Raw genomic sequence first — 24,412 nt, forward strand, 5'->3', positions numbered from 1 at the left:
CGCAGGAAAGGAAGGGTGGATTAGGGCCCTAGTGCCAGCCGGCTCTAGCTGGCTCCTGAATCCGCCCCTCCGACCCCCCACTGCCTGGTGGCGGGAGAGGAACCAGGGCACCGTCACGGCTAGGCCAGCCCTGTGCCCTCCGACTGCTCCGGGACAGCGTGCCCCTAACGCCATGCCCGCCCCGCACGTGCTCGCCCCTCCCTGCGGAATGTCTGCTGTGCGCGCGCCTTTCCGCCCAGCACTCCAGCTCCCCATCCACCAGCCAGAGCCCCAGGTCTCTCTGACCTCTGCGCACAGCTCTGGGCATTTGCTGCTGTGCTTCCCCCCCTCGCCGTCCTCCAGGAATTCTGCCCCTCACCTGCTGCCCTTTATCTAATCTTTCCCCACCTCCTTTAAGGAGGCTGCTGCGTGGTTGACAGTTTACAGTTCCTAAAGCACCGTTCATAATAATAAGAACCTGCCCGGCTGGCGTAGCTCAGTGGTTGAGCATCGACCTATGAACAAAGAGGTCACGGTTTGTTCCCGGTCAGGGCACATGCCTGGATTGTGGCTCAATCCCCAGTAGGGAGCGTGCAGGAGGCAGCCCATCAATGATTCATCATTGATGTTTCTATTTCCCTTTTTCTCTGAAATCAATAAAAATATACTTTAAAGCCCTGGCCGGCTTGGCTCAGTGGATAGAGCGTCAGCCTTCGGACTGAAGGGTCCCAGGTTCGATTCCGGCCAAGGGCACATGCCTGGGTTTCGGGCTCGATCCCCAGTGGGGGGTGTGCAGGAGGCAGCCGATCAATGATTCTCTCTCATCATTGATGTTTCTATCTCTCTCTCCTTCTCCCTTTTTCTCTGAAATCAATAAAAATATACTTTAAAAAATAATAAGATCCGCGTTGTATTGATGTTTGCTGCATGCTGAGGGCATTAAGTACATTGTCTCATTGGCCTTTTAAAGCAGACCATGATGTAGGTGTTATTATCTCTGTTTTACAGGTGAGCAAACCAAAGCTTAGAGGAGCCATTCATTTCAGTTATTAAAGCACCTACCATGTGCCAGGCCCTGGGCTAGGCTCTGAAAAGACAACCATGAATAAGACACACTCACATAACTCACCTTTGGGTGGGCAGATGCAAAACTACCGTGGTGGCTTTCAGGGGAGGCCTGGCCTGATCTAGTGGCTCAGGGGAGACTTCCCAGAGGAGGTGAGGTATAAGCACATTCCTGATAGGAGGCCCTGCCTTTGTTAGGGGCAGAAATAGGAAACTGGGGACCAGCTACAATGATAAGAAATAGTAATCATGCTCTGTAACTGTGATTGTTCTTTCCTGATTAGAGAAAGCATATTCTCACCCTGCTGAGAGCTATACACCCTGGGACATGGGAGCTAACATCGGAATGCAGTCCATCCTCCTGTCCCGAGAACTGCCTATCATTATGGAAAGATTTACAGCCTCCTGGCTGCAACAATCTAGTCTAGAGGCACCCACTCTTTACAACCCCAGCCCCTATTGCCTTTAATCTGGTCCCTAGCGCCCTCCCTCTGCACCCCCGCCCCGCCCCGCCCCGCCCGCCTCCAGCCCACATGACTTGTAACCTGTAATGATTATCCCGTACCTATGTTTGTTCCCATACCTGTGATTCCTACTTTCCCACGTAATCTTTGTCCTTTTACCCAATATAAGCAGCTGGCTTATGAGGAGAGGCAGAGCAGATGTTTGTGGATGGCCTGCTGCTCTCCCATAGTGCCAGCAGTATTGGAATAAACGCTCATATATGATTCAACCCTGTCTCTGCTGAATTGGCTCAAGCAGTGACAGCCCGGACTCCTTGGTTGTCCGGTTACACATTGGTGCCCAACTGAACAGCCAGCAGAGGACCCCCCAGGGGGACATGCAGGACTGTAGGCCCAGTAGCCCTGGGCTCCTGGCAGCTCTGCCACACATTTACAGTGTGGCCGATGCCCCTTGCTGGGCCTCTGTTTCTCCATGTGGCAGTGGAGAACATCTGCCCCTACCTCTGTTTCCCTGGCTGTCTGGGAAGGAGGCCAGGGAGGAAGAGCCCTCTCTCCCCCAAGGTCTCGGTTCCTTTGGATAGATCCACTTGCCAGAAGGCTGAGGGGCCTATTTCTGCCAAAGCTGCAGGGACAGGCCTCAGGGCTGGGCATGGAGCCCTGGTGACCTCACTGCTGGAGCAGGTGCCCGGGGAGGAGGGGAGTGGGAGGATTTCTAAGTCAAGGTCACAGCCTTTAGACACAGGGCTTCCTCTCTCAAGGACTGAGTGGCTGGAGACTCAGGGACCAGAGCTGTCTCCCTACAAGGCCTTTTTAATGCAGTGCTGGAGATCTGGGGCAGCAGATAGATATGAGTTCCAGTTCTGATTGCACTGGGTTCCAGCTATGTGGCTGTTCACTTAAGCCACTCTAAGTCTCCATTGGATCTTGAAAATGGAGGTAATGACAGTATTTACCCCATAGAGGTGTTTGGGGATCAAATGAGAGAATGCATTTAAAATACTGAGCCTGGTAGACTTAATAAATTATGTTCACTCCTGCTGCTGCTGCTGCTGTTGTTGTTGTTATTATTATTATTAGTAGTAGTAGTAGTAGTAATAGTAGTATTATATCCATGGATAGTACAGGAGTCCTAAGACCTGATCACAGCACTGCCCCTTACCTGCTGGGCCATCCAAGGCAGATAGCTTTGCTTCTCTAATCCTCAGTTTTCTTTCTTCTGAGACAGGACTAGAAACTGCTGCAGTTGTGAGGAAGGAGTGATAGAGATATTTAGGACGGGTTGAGGGAGATACTGCCAGAAAATCCTTTTGGACCCTGCCTGTGTTGAATAGCATGGTGCTCTGAGACACACCTGAGACCCACTAGTCTTGCTGCCCTGCCCCCAACTCCCATCAGGCTCAGACCTGAGTCACCAAAGTTGACTCCTAGTCCGCACCCTATCTCCTGTCTGCCTGGTTCTCATATTTCTTTCTAAGTATGTACAGTTTCCCCCTCATCCCTCCGATTACCTGCATCCCCCTTGCCCTGCTAAGCTCACTACAATTTTGGAGAGAGGGGCAAGGGGAGGAAATAGGAGCCCTGTCCCTTTCCTGCCCCTCTTTCTTGCCCTTGGGAGGTCCAGTGTGGATATAACATCTGGCAAGCGGCAGGACCAATCCCTGCCAAGCGCATCATCTCCCCAGCCCTTGCCCTATAGTGATATCACTGTTCTCTGTTTCCATGGCAACCACAGGCTGGGAAGATAGAGAAGGAGATGAGTAACCAGGAGAGAGCCAATGAGATGGGCCGGCTGCACCGGGTGATCCATGGGGCCACAGGGAGGAGGGAGAGGGAGGCCTACTCAGCATCTTCAGCTGTTCCCTCCACTGGGGGATTTACTGTTGGCACAGGGAGAGATGCCAGAAGTAGATGCCAAAGAAGCTGAGCTGGAGGCTCCACTGACCCAGGGACATGGAGACTCCCTTTGCCCCTTTAGGGCCTGAGTCTGTGAATGCTGACCGCCCCCACCTCACCCACCCCACGTACCTAAAACTGGGAATTTTTCTTTTTTGACTGCTAAGGGTGGCGGGGCTCTGTGTTTCTGCCTGCCACGGAGTCTCAGGTTTCTCCACACCCTCCAAATCCTCCCTTGGTGCGTGGTGTCGTCAGAAGCACTATAGCTGGAGACCCAAGCAAGTCCCCCCTTCTTTTTCTAAACATCCAAACCTGTAGAGAATTTGTCTAAAATTTATTTGAGCTAAATAGAAGATGTGCCTGGAAGCAAGATTTCAACAGACTGGGATAAGCGCTTCCAAGACCAAGTTTGCAGTTTCTTTTGTGCCTTTGAAATTAAGGAGGGGGCATAAGGAAGATTACATGAAGGTAGGAGAAAGCCAGGTGGGGCTGGGATTACAAAATGGTTAAGATTATGTGCTTTCTTGAGAGTTGTCATGCTCTAGATTCTAGAAGTAGGGGCCTGAGAGCGTGGTCATGCGTTAGAACAGCAGTCCCCAACCTTTCGGACCTCACGGACCACCAGTGGTCCACGGACCACTGGTTGGCGACCGCTACATTAGAATGAGGGCCCAAAAGGGGGCATTTCAAAGAGGCATTAGATGCATTGCAGCAATGTGCAGGGCCCGCTTAAGGTAAAGATAAGCCTTTTACTAAAGATATAGGCTTGGGCCGAAACCGGTTTGGCTCAGTGGATAGAGCGTCGGCCTGTGGACTGAAAGGGCCCAGGTTCGATTCCGGTCAAGCGCATGTACCTGGGTTGCGGGCACATCCCCAGTAGGAGGTGTGCAGGAGGCAGCTGATCGATGTTTCTCTCTCATCGATGTTTCTAACTCTCTATCTCTCTCCCTTCCTCTCTGTAAAAAATCAATAAAATATATTAAAAAAAAAAAAAAAGATATAGGCTTGGGACGTGATTACCCACATGACCTGCCCAGCGACCGCCTGTGAGGTTCCTTTTCAGAGAACTGCTTTTCTGTCCACTCCTCCCTGAGCTCACAATGCAAAGGGACTGCAGTCACTGTGGGTGGAATGGAGTGTTCCTTCTGCCACTAGGAATCCACTTCCTTGTTCCTCAGGAGTTCTGGACACTGTGGGTCTGAGAGAACAAAAGATGGCAAAGGTAGAGGTGTACTCAACACCAATTTGCTTCCCAGAAGCTGTTGCCTGAGGCAGAACGCTCCCTGAAAGAAAAACAATGGCTCTCCCGCTCCCCCCACCCCCCAAGAGGGGGTGCAGCTCAGAGTGGAGGGGCTGTCACCTCTGCCTTTGGAAACCAGCTGTCCTACCTGTTGCTTACAGAATAAAGCCCATATTCTTTGTCCTTGCCTTGAAGTGTGGTAGCAACCATCTCAGGTAGAAACTGTAGTTTAACTCTAATCCTGTTGTTTGGCTTAACAATAGAAAAGTTATTTTGATTTTCTGAATTGTATAACTCATCCCATTTGATTGAATGACTAGCCCATTGATATCTTACTGGTTTTAGAAAGCACATTCTTCTGTACCTGGGAAACAGGACAGCACAATTACCCTAAATTGTCTTAGTGGCCACAGATAATGCGTTCTGGTTGACTCAGTGGTCCCAAGACCAGGACAGCACAATTACTCTAAATTGCCTCGATGAATTCCTGGCAACTCAGTGGTCTCAAGATCTGAGGGCTCTAGATAATGTGTTCTTGTCAACCCAGCGGTCCCAGATAATGTGTTTCTATCAACTCAGTGACCCAAAACTGTAATTAATGTGCTTAATTCTGCTTCTGTAAACTGCTTTTTGCAAACCAGGTTCCTCATTCCAAACCCTGGGATGTAATCAATACCTTTGTGATTTTGGCCTATATAAACCTGGTTTTTCGACCATCGTATTACTATTGTTGTACTGTACCCCTCGAATCACAGAAGGATGCCTCAAGAAGTCGAATTAAAGAGTCACATTTATTGCAATCCGGGACTATGAGGGGCCATTCCCCAAATCTCATAGTAACAAGATGGTCGCAGCTCCAGGGTTATATAGGCAAAAAATCACAAAGGTATTGATTACATCTCAAGGTTTGGAATGAGGAACCTGGTTTGCAAAAAAAGCAGTTTACAGAAGCAGAAGCAGCATGTTAATTATAGTTTTGGGTCTGGGGGGTCATTGAATTGACAGAAACACATTATCTAGAGCCCTCCGGTCTGGAATGAGGGACCTGGGTTAAACTTAGGCATGTTATCTAAATTACAGTTTTGGGTCTCTAGAACACTGAGTCAACAAGGACACGTTAACTGGAGCCCTCTGACCTTGGGATAACTGTGCTGTCCTTCCCAGGTAAAGGAAAATGTGCTTTCTAAGACCAGTATGACCACAACCCACGGGATATTCACATTACAATCAATAAGGCATTTAATCGAATGGGATGATTTATACAATTCAGAAAATCAAAATAACTTTTCGATTGTTAAACAAAGCAAATAGGTACAGAAGCCAAACAGCAGGGTTAGAGTTAAACTACAGTTTCTACCTGAGATGGTTGCTACCATACTTCACTATGAGATTTGGGGAATGGCCCCTCATAGACCCGGATTGCAATAAATGTGACTCTTTAATTCGACTTCTTGAGGCATCCTTCTGTGATTCGCGGGGTACATTACAACAGCCTGATCTGTTTCAATGATCTAGTTCAGTGGTCAGCAAACCGTGGCTCACAAGCCACATGCGGCTCTTTGGCCCCTTGCGTGTGGGTCTTCCACAAAATACCACGTGCGGGCGTGCAGGTACAGTGCGATTGAAACTTCGTGGCCCATGCGCAGAAGTTGGTTTTCAGAAAAGAGACAGACGAAACAAGTATACAAGACCAGTGTGGACGGGAGAGTTGGAAGGGGTCGACCTCAGCGAATGTACCTCAATCAGATTGAGGACATTTTTAGCAAAGGCCAGCTTAGGAGTACCCTAATGAAGTTAATAACAATGTACCTACCTATATAGTTTAAGTTTAAAAAATTTGGCTCTCAAAAGAAATTTCAATCGTTGTACTGTTGTTATTTGGCTCTGTTGACTAATGAGTTTGCCGACCACTGGTCTAGTTTATTACTGAAGTCCTGCTCCAAGAAGAGTACCAGGCATGAATGAATGTTGAATGAATGATTGAATGTAATGAATGAATAAATGAATGAGGGAATCCAGCCACCTCTCTAGCTCAGGGCCTCTAGAGTGAGGCTCACTTGGGTTCCAATCCTGCCTGTGGACGAAAGGGGCCACATGCTGACCTGACAAGCTCAGGAGAGGCCTGCATGGCAGTTTTGCAGACTCGGAGACCTAAAGCAACCACAAAGGATGGTCTGAAATTAAACTTTAACTAAAAGCAGTTATGGTGGGCAGTTATGTCCTAGGCCGGTATCTTCACTGACAAGGTCAACCTTTACCTTAACTGAGCCTATCTGTCTTTTTTTGCATCTATGATAACATACCCTTGAAATGTCTGGGTAACTTGTGACTTCCCTATATCTGGAGCCCCTGGGGCACAACCAGGTGTGCTGGGCGCCAGGACAGATATCACAAATTCCTTCATCATCATGTTAATTGTTCCTGCACCCACCTACGTATGTGCCCATCATTTTACTTTTTATCCAATCCCAGAGGTCCCTCCCCCTCGCTTAATCCCACCTCCTTAATCTATCACCAATGAATTTCATGTAACCCACCTATGTTCCTCCTTTGATTGCAATGTATAAATATGGATGTAACCCTGCCATTCTCCAGAGCACTATCTCAATTCGTTGAGGTTCTGCTTCCCGGCATATGTTGACAGTTTGGCTCAAATAAACTCACAAAAATTCTTTACAGGTTTCAATGGTTTTTTTACGTTAACATGCCTCTGTTGCTTACACACCAACTGTGTCTTTGGGCAAGTTACCATCTCTCTGGGTCTCCATTTCTTTATCTGCAAAAAACCCAGCGGCCTCCCAAGGACTCTGGGAAGATAAGGTAGCATAAGCCTGGGACTGACTGATGTACAAAGATTAATTGTTTCTCTCCTCAGCCTCCCTCTCTGGCTGCTCATGGCCCTCAGCACAACCTCGCCATCCCTTGCCCCATGGCCCTCTGGCTCTGACCCCTGCCCACCTCTCTAAGCTCCACACTGCAGTCGCTCCACCCTTTTTGTACCTTGAAGGGGCGCCATGTTTCTCACTTGCTGTTTGCCTAGAATAGTCTTCCTCCCTGGCCTCTACTCTAGTTAACTCCTAGTCACCTTTTAGCTTTCCCCTTAACTGTCCCTTCCTCCGGGAAGCCCCACCGCCCTTATCATCGCACTAATCCTTTCTTGGGTCCTTTTGTTTCAGAGTCTCTTTCCTATTGTACCAGGACCGGGTCCACGTGGCCCTGTGCTGTGTCCACAGAGCCTAGTACAGGGCCTGGCACGGGCCTGTGGAGTAGACAGTTTCTCTGGAGTAAAGAAAGCAGTGTTCTCTCTGTTTGAGAATTCTGCTGCTATTCTCAGCTTTCCTCCCACCAAAGTATCCTGTCTCGTGCCCTCTTTTTCACTCCCTCCCCACGGGCCACAAGACTGGGCTGTTTCCGTTGTGTAGTGGGGCCCCAAGCAGTCCTGTTACCCAAAAGGGGACCGGCCCCACAGGCTGGGCCGGAGCGGGTGGGTTCTGGACTTCGTGGAAGAAATATTTCACAACATGAGTCTGGGTGATTTTGAGAGTCCGTTTATTAAAACTGGGACAGTGAAACAAGGGAGGGTTTACAACAGAGGAAGCAACAGGAGAGAAGTTAGGCAGGGCTGCTGTCAGCTCACTGGAGAGTCAGAGGAGAAGGGGCCTTGGGGACAGGTTCTGGAGGTTAACCCGGGATGAGCTGCCACTGCCCGTTGCTCCCCCTGGTTGCAAATCTCTTGGGAGTTTAGGATACACACATACACGCATGTGGGGGAGGGTGAGGGGAGAGGGAAAGAGCAGAGGGGGAAGGGAAAGGATGCAGTCCCTTCCTCTCAGTGTTCCAGAGAGCGGGAGAGCCGTAGCTGGATTCTTCATTTGAGGGTTTTTTTTTTTTTTTAAATCTGGGAGTTTAAGAGACTTCTAAGGGTCATGGTCTCCACTGTTCAGCCAGGGCAGGAGGTCATTGGTTATTGCAGCCGGTCTTGGCTTTGCCTGTCTAGTTTTGCTGCTTTCTGGGCCTGGAGCTGAAGTACAAATGAGACGTAGATGCTATCTCTAGGGAGGAAAGGTCAGGGAAGGGCCCAACCACAAGATCAGTGATAAGCCAGGGGAGGAAAGGCCACCCTGGGGGCGAGGTCTGGCGCCAGGTTGGCCTCTCGCTGGGCACCCGGGGCCTTCCGCCCTCATGACTTCCGTATCTGACTGTAAATGGTTCAGTTAGTTTGTTCGGCTGTTGGCTATCTATCTCAGTTTCCCCATTCCACTTGTCAAGGAATTTTTCTAGTTTCTTACTATCTTACCTCAGTCCCAGGCGAGAACTGCCTTTCTGGGCACATAGGTACAGCCTGAATCTCAGTGGCAGCTCTCGGAATGTGAGGGTGATCTGGCTGCGACACCTGTCACCCCATTCATGTAGGGTTTATTCCACTGATACGGCTGGCAAGGTGGGTGTCCCCTTCCTCCCTGTCCATGTGCGAAGCAATGACCTTCCCCGCCAGAGGAAGGAGAGGACCACTCTGTGGTCAAGGGTATGTGAGTCGCTGTGCTCCCCCCGTCTAGAGCCTCCCAGCGAGTTCCCAATGGTAGCTCTCTTTGGGGATAGGGCTGTTTCCAGGAAGTAATCAAACCCTATCCCAGACTTGGGGCCGCCCCTGGCTCACTCCCCAACTACTGCTCTATCAAAGGGCAATGCTGCCTGTGCAAGAACACAAATACTACTAGGCGAAGTCAAGTATAATTAGATCCAGTGGTTCAGTGTCACTCCCCAGAGTGCACTTCATTCAGGAGCAGCCTGCTCAAGATCCTGGAAAGAGGCGGGCATGTCCAGGAGGCCAGCTGAGGCCGGTTGGTGTGGACCGGTGAGCACTGGGTGAGGAGAGTTGGCAGCCACGGCAGGGGGCCTGGGCCTCAGGAGTCCGGGCCAGGTGTGTTCCAAGAAGCAGGTACAGGGCCAAAGCTGTTTGCGTGGCTTGAGCTGTCTCGGGGGCTGGAGTTGTGAGGAGAAGCCTCCCTGGGCTCTCTAGTCCACAGAGACACTAGATAGGAAAAGGAAGGAGTCATCTGCGGGAAGGACGGGCAGGCTGAGGGGGCCACCAGGACTGGAGCCGATGCTGAGAGATTTCCCCGTCTAGGGGTGGGAGGTGGGAAGACCAAGAGCTAAGAAGGATGAGATCAGCCTCCTGAGAGGATGATGTCACATGGGTAAGGTTGTCCTCCCGGTTGCGGTAGCGGGATCATCACTGCAGGGTAAGAAGAGCTCAGGGCGGCATCAGGACCCAAGGGCTGGCTCTCCATCTGGCTCTCTGGCCCCGTCTCCATGGGATGCGTTAGTGGCCAGGACGAGGAGGAGGGGGAGAGACCCGGGCAGGGCAGTTGAGATACCAGCTGTGTGAACGTGGCCTGCCAACCCCTGTATGCCTGTCTCCTCCTCGTGTGCAGGGGTTAGTGATGTTCACCTCTTAGGGTTGTCAGAAGGGACAAAGGGGGCTGCAGGAGTTGAGAAGTTTTTATGCTGCAAAGTGAAGGACAGAAAATGATTGCTGACCCCAATACGGCACTTGCCAGCTCTCTGTCCGTAACGCCTATAACCCTGATAATAACAGTGAGGTAAGTGCTACCGTCCCCACCCTGAATTTATAAATGAGAACCAGGGTTGAGACCAGGAAGACTGGCTCTAGATCTTGTACGGCTTACCACTGTCTCACATCGCCTGTCCCTGTGACGGTCTTTGCCTTGCCTTGACCCTCGACCTTGACCCTCGACCTTGACCCAGTCTCTTCCTTTCAGTGTTCCCGTCTCCATGGCAGGGGCTCGGGACAGGTGGTCTGTAATCCTTCCGGTATTTGGTGGTTCAGGGAGACAATGTCCAAATGGGGAAGAGGGTGAGGTGGGGCCAGAATGGAAAGGGAATAAACTTTCCCAATGCCCCTGCCCCTCCTCGGTGGGTAGACTGGCAGCCTCCCCTTTGCCCTACAAGCTGTGTGGCCAACGGAGCAGGTGACATTCAGCCCCAGCCTGAAATACTCACTGGTCACTGAGGTCACTGAGGTTTGAGTGCCAGGACTGCCCGCCAACAGGCAGGCAGGGCCCATCTGCCTTGGCTAGCAGACCCCAGAGGGCAGCAGGGTCACAGCCTGCTTGAGCCACACCTCTTAGTCTCCACCCGCCCATCCTGGGCTCCCACCTCCCTCACTCAGGGTCAGTTTATCTGGGCAGCAAGCCTGGACGAGGGCCCGGGGACGAGGCTATTTCTAGATGTCCTCCCTGTCTCCTTGGCCTGGACCTCCAGCCAACTCAGGACACATGCACGCACAGGCACATGCACACGCACACACACACTCCTTCTATCACTCACTGAGCTTGCCTGCCACTGGCTGGGTACCTGGTAGGGTACTGACAACCAACAGATGACCCAGACGTGGTGACCCAGAGGCGGATGCAGCTACAGACCATGACAATACAGAAAGGCTATCCCTCTCCCAGACCATGGACGACAGAGGGAGCTGCTCAGTCTGCCAGGAGGGTCAGGAAAGACCTCCCATGGAAGCTACTCTGGGCTGCGTCTTGAAGGATAGTTAGGCGTCTGCCAGGTGTGTGGCGAGGAATTGGGAAGGCAGAGGGAGGAAGGATGGCTAAGGAAGGAGATCTTCCCCATGGTTGGTCTGGGATGAGGGCAGAGGATAACAGTGGCAAGCGATGAGACGGGAGATAGTTTAAGATCAGACAGGAAGAGACCTTGCCCGTCTTCTGGAGGCAGTGTGGAGTCGCTGAGGTTCGGGGCAGGCTTCATGATCTCCCCCGGACTGTGGTAAGATTCTCTGGCTGTTGCGTGGAGGCTGGACTGGAGACTGGTGAGGAGGCTGTGGCAGCTGTCCCAGTCTGCTCACCCGTGCCTGCAGCCAGCCGGAAGCGGACGGGGAGGGGCACACCTGTCCTAATGGAAGCCGTGACCTGGCAGCTGCACACATCTCCCTCTTGGCCAGAAATTAGGCCCATGGCCACATCCAGCTGCAAGTGAGATGGAGAAACATGGCCATTATTCTGGACTGCCTGTGAGTCTACATTCTAGACTCTTGAAAGAAGGAGATAATGGAGGACCTTGTTAGGTCTGATCGAATAATTGAATCGATACCCCCGCCCCTGGGAACTGACCTTTAGACCTCTTCACCACGGACACTCCCTTTCGCTGAGACCACATTCCACTTGCTGAGACCACATTCCACTTGCTCAGACCATTACCCTTCCCCTCGGGACCTTCCCAAGATCCGGACCCGCCCAGAGAATTCTCCGCCCCGAGAAAGCCTGCCTGGAGTCCTTTACATCTCTACTCCCCATCCCAAAATGGGTGCTGGCGCCATTTTGGGGCTCAGCCCATCTGGCCTCCAGATGATCGAATAACTTTATAATCCCTTACCACTTTGGGCCTCATGGCTTCCTCCTTTGGCGACTCTAACAGAATACAGTGGTTAAAACCTGTCTCTGAAATCAGATTTCCCAAGTTTAAGTCCTGCCCTCGTACTTACCAGCTGTGTGGGTAGATTACGTAGCCTCTCTGGTCCTCAGTGGCCTCATTTGAGGGTACAGGGAGCTAACACGCCAAGTCTAAGGGTACAGCCTGGCATATATGAGGCCCAGGGCTGCCTTTAGTTTCTGAGAGAAGGGGGTGTCCTGGGGTCCCTGGTAGAGCTGAGGTGCCCATATGAGGGCTGGTGTGTGGCTAGGGCAGCCAGGACAATTTAGCCCTCCTTCCTTAAAACAAGGCAAAGGATGCTGGGAGCAGGATATGGGGGCCTAGGAAAAGAGTGGTCGGTTTTGGAGGGAATTCAAGAATAAGAGACCCAAGAAAAGCTACTCCTGGGCCTAATAGTTTCAGAGGCAGCCCAGCCTGTAGCCCCTTCTTCTCACAGGACAACAGATCTCCCCAGACCAGGGGGAGGAGGTGAGTTTTGAGTCAAGAGCACCTGAAGCCAGGCTCAGACTGGCTGGCGTGTGACTGCCCATCTCTGAACCCGCGTCTTCCTAGTTGGAAGCTGGGGTTCATTTATGCAGCCTGCCGCCACGTGACTACAAAGAATAGATGTTAGTCCTGGTTCTGGAACTGGGTTGCACTGCAGGGCTGAGCGGGAGGAAGGGATGGGTCACTGCAGGTGACAGCGCGCCCCCTCCTGGGAAGAGGGAGCATCGCAGCTCCGTCCAGCTAAGCCGCTTGCCCGGCCCCATAGATTTTTAGAGAGAGTGGAAGGGAGGGGGGAGAGAGAGAGACACGTCTCTCTCACATCAATTGGTTGCCTCCCGCAAGCACTCACTGGAATTGAACCCGGGCCAAACCGGCTAGGGCTAGGGCTCTCTCTCTCACTTTTTAAATATATTTTTATTGATTTCAGAGGGAGAGGGAGACAGAAACATCAGCGATGAGCGATCGGCTGCCTCCTGCACACCCCACACTGGGAATCGAGCCTGCAACCTGGGCATGTGCTCCGACCGGGAATCGAACCCTGACCTCCTGGTTCATCAGTCAACGCTCAACCACTGAGCACACCACACCGGCTGGTCATTTGTCTCTCTTAAATATATATTTTTATTGATTTCAGAGAGGAAGCGGGAGGGAGAGATAGACACATCAATGATGAGAGAGAATCACTGATCAGCTGCCTCCTGCACGTCCCACACTGGGTCTCAAATCCACAACCCAGGCATGTGCCCTGACCGGGAATCAAACTGTGACAGACACTCAACCACTGAGCCACGCCAGCCAGGCTCCAGGCACTATTTTTTCCTTCATTTGGCCTTTTCCCAGGCTACTGGCTTTTAAACAGGGTGAGGTAAGAGAGCTAATGTGGGAAGGAGAGGAGAAGAACCCAGAGGACTAAGGTGGGAGGGAGTAGTGTGTGTGTGTGTGTGTGTGGGGGAGATATAGCAACTTCAGGAAAATGGCTGAGGGCAGGGGCTGTGCCCTATTCATCCCTCTGTCCCCTTCCCAGGGCATGGCATCGCACCCCCGTTTGGCTGACAGTTTGTTGGTTGAACCCCAGAGCGAGCCCCTGCCGGAGCCTGCATGAGGCCCACCCAGGCCCTGCTTCGGGAGAATCTGAAAGGCAGCTTTGGGGAAAAGGCAATGCCTCTGGGCCGCAGGAGATGGGCCCAGGCAGGCCTCCCTCATCGCCTCACTCTGTCACCGGCACAAACCACTTGCCTCTAGAGCGGGCTCCTCATCTAAGCATCTTGAGGGGCTGTGGTGGCTTGAGAACTATTTTCACACCAGAGAATCCTGTCATCAAACAGGTTCTTCAGTGAACATCCAGAGGATGGAACAATAAAAGGGGAGCTGTGCTGGTGGAAGCCGGGCCTGGCCGACTGAGTGTGGACCTCCCCCTTGCCTGCTCTTTCTGAGCCTGGGGGCTGGCGAGGGGTGGGGAGGGAGGGTAGAGGGAAGGCCTGCGGGGGTGGGGTGTGGGGTGGGGGGTGGGGGGGTGGGGGGGTGGGTGGGGGGGGGGGGGAGGGGGGGGGGGCAGGGAAATGTGTGTCCCAGCAGCAAGCAGCTCTGGCAAAGGGCAGGCAGATTCTCTCTGCAGTTGCCCTTCTATTCCTGGGAGCCGGTACCATCCATTGCCCGTGAAGACACAGTGGTCCAGGGCCTCTGGGTGCTCAGCAGAGCTTGGAGTAGGACGACGAGGAGAGGAGAAATGAGGGGGACCATGAGATTTGGAGTCAGCAGGCTCCGGGCGCCACCCGGTTATGTGATCTGGAGCTGCCGGTATCTCTGAGTCTCAGGTTCCTCAGCTGTGCAGTGAGGGGTGAATGCAATGACATCCCCGAACCCTCATTTGTCGTGGAGGGAAGATGGGGGAGGGGAGGGGAGCTTGTGCTTTGGCTGCTCAGAGGCAGTGATGGCAGGCGCAGCATCAGGCGTGGGGGTGGGGGGGGGGAGGGCGGGCTTGGCGGGAAGATTTTGTTTGAGCCTGGGCTCTGCCACCAAGTTGGGGTGTGCTGTCACTTCTCAGGACCACACTTTTCCCATCTGTCTAAGGCAGTGGTTCTCAACCTTCCTAGTGCCGCGACCCTTTAATACAGTTCCTCATGTTGTGGTGACCCCCAATTTCATTGTTACAAATTGAACATAATTAAAGCATAGTGATTAATCACAGAAACAATATGTAATTATATATGTGTTTTCCGATGGTCTTAGGCGACCCCTGTGAAAGGGTCGTTCGACCCCCAAAGGGGTCGCGACCCACAGGTTGAGAACCGCTGGTCTAAGGGGACAAGATGCTCCCAGACCCAGGACTCAGTGACAGTGCTTAGGATCAGAGACCGGAATGGGGACCCGGAGCTGGCTCAGGGCCGGCCCGCGGTGCAGGGCGGCAAGGGGGGAAACTGTTAGGTAGGATACAAGCGCCGAAGGGAAAGAAGGGATCATAACGTCCAACTTTCTTGGTTTACAGATGGGGAAACTGAGACCCAAAGGGGCAACCAGGCACCCAGAGACGCCGGCGCGCTGCGCTGGAAGGGGAGGAACAGCCCTGGCCAGCAGCCTCCCACCGCTGTGTTTCCGTAGTGTAGTGGTTATCACGTTCGCCTCACACGCGAAAGGTCCCCGGTTCGAAACCGGGCGGAAACAGTTATTTTTCTCATGAAATTAATTACTTAAAAATCCATTTTACGCCCTGACCGGTTTGGCTCAGTGGACGGAGCGTCGGCCTGCGGACTCAGGGGTCCCAGGTTCGATTCCGGTCAAGGGCATGTGCCTTGGATGCGGGCACGTCCCCAGTGGGGAGTGTGCAGGAGGCAGCTGAGCGATGTTTCTAACTCTCTATCCCTCTCCCTTCCTCTCTGTGGGAAAATCAATAAAGTATATATTTTAAAAAAATCCATTTTACTTAATTTTAAACTTTTCAAGACCTCGGGGTGGGGGTGAGGGTGGGGGTGGGGGTGGGGGTGGGGGGTGGGGTTAGTTGTCCGATATCCTAGAATGGGTTGAGGACAGGGCCAGGATCAGAACCAGGACTCCTGACCGCCTGTTTCAGCTTTTCCTCGCAGAAAGTCGTGATGGGAGGTGCAGGGATAGCCTGGTCCCGGAAGTAGAAGCCTGACCCATCCCTAACTCCTAGGGGCAGGGGAGGACGGAGGTGACACCCGTGGAGATTGTGGGGCACAGCCTGAGCCCAGGAGTGTGGGTCCCCGTCCTCTCCTCTCTTTGCGCGTCCTGCACTGAAGACTTTCTCACCGACGGGAATGAAGGAAACCTGCCCTCCCAACGAGTCCTGGGCGTCCAGCTGGCCTCATGCTGCCCCCCTTGAATGTCAGAGCCCTGGGGATCCCTGCCCAGCTCCTGCCCGCGGTCCTCCCAGACTTGCCCCTTCGCACGGGCTGTGGCCCCGGAGATTCCGTCCGTGTTCTGTGACCCCGCCCCTTTCAACCCCGGCTGTGACTGATTGGTCCAGGAATGCCTACCTGGTCCAAGCAGGCCAATCAGATCCTTGTCTGGGGATGGGCGCTAAGGCCAGGTAAACTTGTTGACTGTAAAGCCGCTGCCTGCACTTTCACTGCTGTTTGTACAAAGGAAGAAGCAGGGGGCGGTGCAGGGGAGAGAAGAATGAAGTAGCCATGAAATGATACGCGGGGAGGGACAGGGGAGCTGTGCGTGCTCCCGGGGATGGCCACGATCGCTCTTCCTCCCAAACATTTATCCTTAGGACAAGTCCTGCATTTGTTTCAATTGGCCTGAGAAATGGCTGCTTCGCACAGGCCAATGGCCTTACTTAAGGCACTTACATTGAAAAACGTCAGAGGGAAAGTGCCGCAGAGCCCGAGAGTGTGTTGGTGTTACTGTCATTGTTGAAAGTGACATATCCCAAAGCACAGAGCTGTGTCCTGGGAGGGTCCCCAGTGGAAGCATAGGTCATCTGTCACTCCGCCTGCAAACACTGCGTAGTGGAGAGGGCTTCTCAAAGAAAAAACTGGCTTTGAAAAGGACTTGATTAAACTTGGATTTGTCCGGTGGTGTGCGGACAACTGGGTCTTCAGAAATCCAAATGTATACGTTACAGAGGTGCATGTGTTTATTATAAATTAGATGTGTGTATGTTTTATTATAAATTTTACTGACAAAAGGATGTGTAGCACACAATTTACAAATAACAGCACAATCTATAATAATAAAAGGGTAATATGCTAATTAGTCCGATGTCCTTCCTGACCAAGCCTGGGGCTGTGAGGGAAGCCCAGGTCCCAGGTGCCAGAGGGAAGCCGGTGCCGGCAGCCGGGGGAAGGGAGGTCTACTCTTGCACGAATTTTGTGCATCAAGCCTCCACTGTATGAATTCTTGATTGTAAACCCCATGTAACTAATTGGTTCTCACAGATCACTTTTAATTTTTGCCAAATTCTTGTATCTGAAGTTAACTTATAGTTGTAATTCAACCGAACTTTGAAATGGAGTCACATTCCAGTCTAACTCTTTTCCCAAAACATTTATTGTCATTAAATCTGATCCATAATGTATTGTTATACAATTTCTCACTCTCCTATAAATATATTCATTAAACTAAAAGCTCTTTCAGCTTCAGCATTTAATTTTAGTCTGCACTACGAACACTTTGCCTATCACTTTCTTTTTAGTCTAGAAAGTCAACAAAACAACAAATCAAGTTCTGAACACAGAGTTGGGAAGATATGTGCAGAAGCATAGCCTATGTCCAAGCCTCACTGTACAGATACAATAGATGTAGATGAACTCAAAGGAATAGGGAATAGTAAAATGTAGTAAAATCTCTAGGAGATGAGGAGTTTTGAGTACTATCTTTATTTTAATGTAATTTATTTAATTGTAAATTTATGCAATTTAATTTTCTAAAAATTCTCACCTGAGGATATATTTTTATTGATGAGAGAGAGAGAGAGAGAGAGAGAGAGAGAGAGAGAGAGAGACATCAATCAGTTGCTCCCTGTACACCCCCTGACTGGGGATTGAACCTGCAACCTCAGTATATGCTTTCACTGGGAATTGAAACTGCCACCTTTTGGTTTATGGGACGACACTCCAACCAACTGAGCCCGCTGGCCAGGGCTGTGCAATTTAATTTAATAATGATTATTCAATAACTTGCGTGCCAAATTTCTGAACTTGTAGCAGTTGGCTTTTGCAAGCTGGCGTGAGCTAGCTTTGCTGCACTGCTGGATGTGTCTCCACTTGAGAGCATCCATGGGACATTGTCAACAAGAATCTCCATGACCAGAGAGACTATGTTGTGCCATGTGCTCTGAGAAAATGTGAGCTGGGTTGTGCATGGGAGCAGAGGAAGAAACCAGAAGCAATGACTCTATCAAATTCTTGTGGGTGCCTCCTCAGTGCACTCAGGGTCACGGACAATTCTGTGGGTCCTCCGTCTCAGAGCTGATGGAGGAATGCACCACTTTGTCCACCAGAGGGCGCAACAGAGCCCACATAGGAGCATGGTCAGCTCGCTGAGCCTCCAGCCTTGGTTTATCTGTACTTGGGCCAGACAGAAAAAAACCCAGACGCTGGGAAGAGAGGGACCTGCCTAGGTCACCCTGAGAGTCAGAGACAGAGCTGGCACTTGACCCAAGCCTCCAGACACCAGCCAGGTAGGTGCAGTCCCCAGGTGGCTGAGTGTGGCCTGAGAGCGTGGCTTCTCCATCGCTTCAGGATCGGCAGCCCTCAGCGAAGGCCCTCTTGGGTTAGGCTGTGCTGAGCCACACCCCTGCCCAGCATGGCATCTCACCTCTCCCTGGGACACCCACCAGTGCTGAGCCACCCCGGCCTCATCCCCGCTCTGTCCAGGGGTCGCCACCTTCCCTGCTGGCCCCTGTCGTCAGCACAGGGTCTTTGTGGTTTAGGAAACACTTCTGTGCTCTCTGTTTACTTGCTTTGTTTGTGTGGAGAAGAGGGTGGGACTGGGGTCAGACGAGGTGGGCTCCAGTCAGCTACTCAGCCTCAGACCAGGTTCACGCAGTGAGCAAAAGCACCGTATGCTCTCCAGGTGTAACAGAACTTTCTTCTTCTTCAGCCGGAATTGTCCATCTCTCTCCGCCTCTGGGTTATCCAGGAAGATGCAATATGGTTCTGCTGAGCTGGGGTTACACTGTGGTTTGGAGTAATTCTGGAAGGTCCTTCTCTGGGCTCTGGCTGCCATCCACAGGGCTCTCACCACTCGCTCCATCCCTCTTCCCCCTTCAGCCTGGGGAGGTCTTTAATCTGCCTAAGGGCCACCTGCTTGTATTGGGAGGGGGGAGAGAAGGAAAAGGTCAAAATACCGGGAGAGACACAACCAGGTCAATTACATCAACACGGATTTCTGGGATGCCTTTTGTGTCCCAAGTGCTGTACTAGGTCCAAGGCTGCTGCTATAAAGGCAGACACAGCCCCTGGTTGCCGGGAGCCAGTCCATCCTTGCTGTTTCAAGGGACCTGGCATATATGGCATACTGTTCTTAATATGTTTGCTCACCTTCTTGGCACTATGTGTTTTAACCAAGGTCACCTCTCTGAGAAAGGTTGTTTCCCCAGGTAGGGATTTTCCCCTGAAGTTAGGGAGGGAATAAAACCCCTTAACTAAGTGCCAGGCGGGTAATTAATCAATTTAACTACGAACAATCATGCTTAAGCTACATAATCTTTACTCCCTGGAATGGAGATAAGAAATGCCCTAACCTTTGGAATAGAGATTGATAGGATTGGAATCAACTGGTATAAATACAGATGTAACAAGACAACAGAACACAGAACCTAGACACAGAACCTACACAGAACCTAGAGACAGAAGAACTTCGCTGAAGAGAACATGGCAAAAGATCCTGGACAGAAACTGGAAACAGAACCTAGAGACAGAACCTAGAGACAGAACATGGCAAAAGATCCTGGAGAGAAACTGGCAACAGAACCTAGAGACAGAACCTAGCGAGAGAACCTGGCTGAAGAACCTAGAGACAGAACCTGGCTACAGAACCTGGATAGAACATGGCAAGAGAACCTGACTAGAACCTGGTGACTGAACCTGGCTGGAGAACCTGGACAGAACCTGCCTGGCTGGAGAACCTAGCGAGGGAACATGGCTACAGAACCTGGCTGGAGAACCTGGAGAACCTGGCTGGAGAACCTAGCAAGAGAACATGGACACAGAACCTGGCTGGAGATCCTAACCAGAACTTCGCTGGAGATCCTGACCAGAACTTGGCTAGAGATCCTGGCTAGGCTGCTGATCAACTGAACGCTGTCTCCATGTCCTTCCTTCTTCGCCGACTCCGTCCACACCTTTGGGGACCCCTGGACCTGCTGGGGTTGGACCCCAGCACCTGGTGTCTCTCAAGGGGAGCTGGAGGGGGCAGGTGGGGATGGTCATAATGGCTACCATTTATGGAGCTCTACTCTGTGCCGGGTGCTGTGTCATTTCATTCACATCTTGCAACAACATAATGACATGCCGCTATCGCCCCCATTTTATAGGCAGGGAAATAGAGGCAGAGAGGTTCAGTGACTTGCCCAAGCTAGTAGATAATAGGGTTGGATTCTGACCCAGAGAGTCTGGAAATTAAACAAGGTCATGGGGTCGAGAAGAGCGGGTGCTGCGTCCAGCTGAGGACATAGTGCTTCCTGGATGAGGAGGTGGCGTGGGGGCTGAGACGTGCCCAGTGAGAAGCAGCCATGCCCAGATCTGGGGAAAAGCAGTGCAGACAGAGAGAGCAGCAGTGGCCCTGAGAGGTCAGTGGACTCGACTTACCAAGGACTGAGAAGAAAGCTGCTGTGGGGGGGGCGTGGCCATGAAGGAGGGAGGGTGGTAGGAGGTGAGCAAGGGAGGGGAGGCACCAGATCGGCAATATGACTCTGGCCCTGGCCGCTGTGGCTCAGCTGGCTGGGTGTCATCCCATGCACTGAAAGGTTGCGGGTTTGATCCCTGATCCCCATCAGGGCACATGCCCAGGTTTTGGGGCTCATCCCTAGTGGGGGAGGGGTTCAGAGGGTGGTGGATCGATGTTTCATTCTCATGTCGATGTTTTTCTCTCTCCCTCGCCCTTCTCCTCTCTAGAGAAGTCAAGTAAAAATCTTTTTAAAACCATCCCCAAAACAACAAAAAAAGAAGCTCCAAGGAGGGTTTGCAGACACCTGGGCCTCCTCCCTGGAGCTGGGCAGGGCCCAGCCATATTCCCGTAAACCCCAAGAGGTCATTATCTCTCTGCCCCTGCTGTGGCCTCTTCTAACCTCTCCTTGGTCCGGGGACCGTGATGACCAGCCAGCTTCCTGGTGGTGGTGGGGGCAATGGTGGGCTGGAGGGGAGGACCGGAAGTGCTGGCCCTGAGCCAGAGGCCCTGAGATCTGGCCCAGTGGTGGCAAAGCCACTTGGATTGGTGTCATTAAGGTCACCAATGACACCAATGCTCACCTGAGCCACGCTGTCGCATCGCCTCCCCTTAACTTCCTGGCCTAACCTCTCCGACCTCTACCTTGACCGGGGGAGAGGCGCCTCTGAGGTACTAATAAAGCTTTTTCCCTGAGTCCCCACACCTCCTCCTTTCTGAGACCAGCATTGCCCCCATGCCCCCCTCCCCCCACATCCTAGGGGTTCAGCGGAGGTCAGTGCAGCCGCATTTCCCAGGCCTCCTGGCTCTGCCCATAAGGAATTGGCACAGACGGTGCCTTTGCCCATGTCACTCCCTCTGCTTGGCCTGTCCTGTCAACTTTTGTTAATATTGGAAATTCCTCCTACCACAGTGCGTATAAAACGTCCAAAAGGATATCAACAAAATGGAATTATAAATGATTTTATTTTCTTCATTATTAATGTATCATCTGAGCTTTCTTTGTTGTTGTTAAGCCCGAGGATATTTTTACATTGATTTAAAATATATATATATATATATTAATTTCAGAATGGAAGGGAGAGGGAGAGAGAGCTTGAAACATCAATGATGAGAGATAGTCATTGATTGATTGGCTGCCTCCTGCATGCCCCCTATTGGGGATCAAGCACGCAACCCGGGCATGTGCCCTTGACCGGAATTGAATCCGGGACCCTTCAGTCTGCAGGCCGATGCTCTATCTGCTGACCCAAACCAGCTAGGCTTTACATTGATTTTTTGGAGAGAGTGGAAAGGAGGGAAGGAGAGGGGGGAGAGAGAGAGAGAAACATCCATGTGAGAGAGACACATTGATTGGTTGCCTTCTGCACACACCCGGACTGGGGCCAGGGATCGAACCTGCAAACCAGGTAAGTGCCGTTGACCGAGAACTGAACCTGAGACCTTCCGGTTCGGGGAATGACACTCTAACCACTGAGTCACACTGGGCAGGGCGCTAGTTATGTGTGTGTTTGTTTTTAATAACTCCCCATTCCCCGTCCTCCCCAGGCCCGGGAACCCCCCTTCTACTTTCTGTCTCTGTGGGTTTTTCTCTAGGAACCTCATCTCAGTGAATCATACAGTATTTGTCCTTTTGTGTCTGGCTTATTTCACTGAGCATAATGTCTTTGAGGTTCATCCACGCGGTAGCATGTGTCAGAATCTCTTTCCTTTGTAAGAATGAATAATATTCTATTGTATGGACGTACACTAGGTGGTTTTGAGCTTCCTTCAACTCCAGCATTGTAGGATTCTCAAGGCCAATGTCTCTGTTCTCTTGGGCTGATTGCTATCTAGTGGGGTGCGGCCCTGGCCGCCAGCAGACTCTTCCTTCTGTTTGTGTCACCCCGAACCCAGCAGAGCTGGGAATGAAAGACTTTGGCTGAACACCTGCTGCCTTCTGTCTGGGGCTTCAGCAGCCAGGCCAGGCCCGGGGCGGGGCAGGCGTGGAGCTAATGATGGCCTGCCGGGGGCTTGGCTGTGGAGGCCTGCTCTGATTACAGGGAGCCCCACGCTTCCCTCCCCAGGGCCCCGCCTGGCGGGAAGCAGCTTGCACACACCCAGCTGTTCCAGAGCAGCTGTGGAGATAGACCGACTGAAAAATCTGGGGTAGCAGCTGCCAAAAGCATTGGCTTTGGGGCGTGAAACAACAGATCCGGGTCATGGTGAAGCCAGCGGGCTTGCGTGTGGCTCTTCTGTGGGGTTAATCACTAATAACAGCCACTGTTCCTAAAAGTGTTAATATATTTATCGCGTGTCAAGCATTGGGCATGAATTCTCTCATTTAACCTCACACAGCCATATGAGGTTAGTATCATCACACCCATTTTATAGGGGAGTAAACTGAGGCTTGGAGGGCCTTGCCTGGGGCCATGCAGTCAGACCTGGGCCCTGCTTCTGGGCTGAAGCCTGTACTTATCCGCTGGTCTGCGATTGGGTGGGGGTCTCTTTGGGGAGCTTCTTGGTGGAGGGCAGATGAGGGGGCTGAGCGGACAGAGATGACCTGCCTCTTCCACATCGACCAGGGCAGCCACTCTTGTTATTTTATAGATGGAAAAACGGAGGCTCTGCGAGCGGCCGGGAGCTGACCAGGGTCTCTCTGACGGCCCAGGCAGAGCTGGGATTAGAAGTCAGGTCCCACCTCCCAGCCATGTTTCTGGTGCCCACATGGCCTCCTGGACCCTGTGTGTGACCCATGCAGGCAGGAGGGGAGTCTGGGCCTCCCCTACTGGCCTGGACCCCCTCCTGCAGCGACTGAAGGGAGGGCGTGCAGAGGTGCCAGGCAGTGGGGACGGAGGATAGAACCGGGGCTGGATCTCGGTTCTAACTCTGCTGCTGGCTTGGGCGGCTCCATTCTCTCTAGGCCTCAGTTTCCCCGTCTGTACCCGGTGGGCCCACAGGCACTGGGCAGGGGAGAGAAATGGCCAGACAGGTGGTAAGGCATGTATGGGGAGGAAGGGAGGAGCCGCAGGGCTGCAGGGGAGCTGTGGGCACCCTGCCCTTGCCTTACCCTCTTCCAGGAAACACCTCCGTTTCAGCCGCCTACACGCCCGCTGCTGACCCAGGGACGCCGCTTGGCCTGAGCGTGTCCAAGCCTCAGATAACAGAGCTCTCGCTCCCAAGGCTGCCCTGGGGCTAGCGGCTGCCCTTTCTCAGCCCCAAGACATCCTCTCATTCCCCCAATGGTGCTGGCCATACGGGGCTGGGAGGAGGCTGAGCTCCTGGGTGGGCTCACACCTGGGTGCCAGCCACCCCCCCCCGACATGTGCATACATCCCTACATGTGCACATGTGTGCATCTACACACATACCCAAGGCATTCTGTTTTTTTCAGGCTCCCAGTAGTGAAAAATGAAGAAATGTCACAATTGTGGTATTTTTTCACGTTTTTATTTTTAAAAATTAACATCTTTAACACACACTCACTCACAAACAAAAGCAGGGATGATTACAGAAATGATGAAGAACATGAGCTCACCCTGCCGTGTGGTCGGTGATGGGATGTACATTTAAAATTGCATGAGAGCCTTCTGGTCTTTCCTTCCGGTGCATGATTCTCTGGGTCTAAACACCCAGCCGCCTTGCGTTTCCATTGTTTATTCACATTTCACTATGGAAAAGTTCCATCACCCGGAAAAGTTGAAAGAATTGTACAGCGAACACCCACATCCTCACTGCCTGGAATTTACAATGAAGGTGTTGCAATATTTGCTTTATTACATATCCATCCCTCTATCTGTCCTGCTTTCCTTTTATCCATCAATCCATCCAAATCCATCCACCCGTCTAGTCATCAATCTATCCCTCCATTCATCCATCTCGTCTTTTAAAAATATATTTTTATTGATTCCAGAGAGGAAGGGAGAGGGAGAGATAGAAACATCAATGATGAGAGAGAATGATTAATCGGCTGCCTCCTGTACGC

General features: G+C 51.9%; 1 non-coding gene across 1 annotated transcript; it reads left to right on the forward strand.

The window, feature by feature from the left end:
- The first annotated feature begins 15,182 nt into the window (after positions 1-15,182).
- TRNAV-CAC lies at positions 15,183-15,255 on the forward strand. Its single transcript has one exon. It is a non-coding gene; the product is annotated as a tRNA-Val (tRNA).
- Positions 15,256-24,412: the final 9,157 nt, after the last annotated feature.

Source organism: Myotis myotis, unplaced genomic scaffold (genome assembly GCF_014108235.1).
Source record: "Myotis myotis isolate mMyoMyo1 unplaced genomic scaffold, mMyoMyo1.p scaffold_m19_p_2, whole genome shotgun sequence".
NCBI classification, from domain to species: Eukaryota; Metazoa; Chordata; class Mammalia; order Chiroptera; family Vespertilionidae; genus Myotis; species Myotis myotis.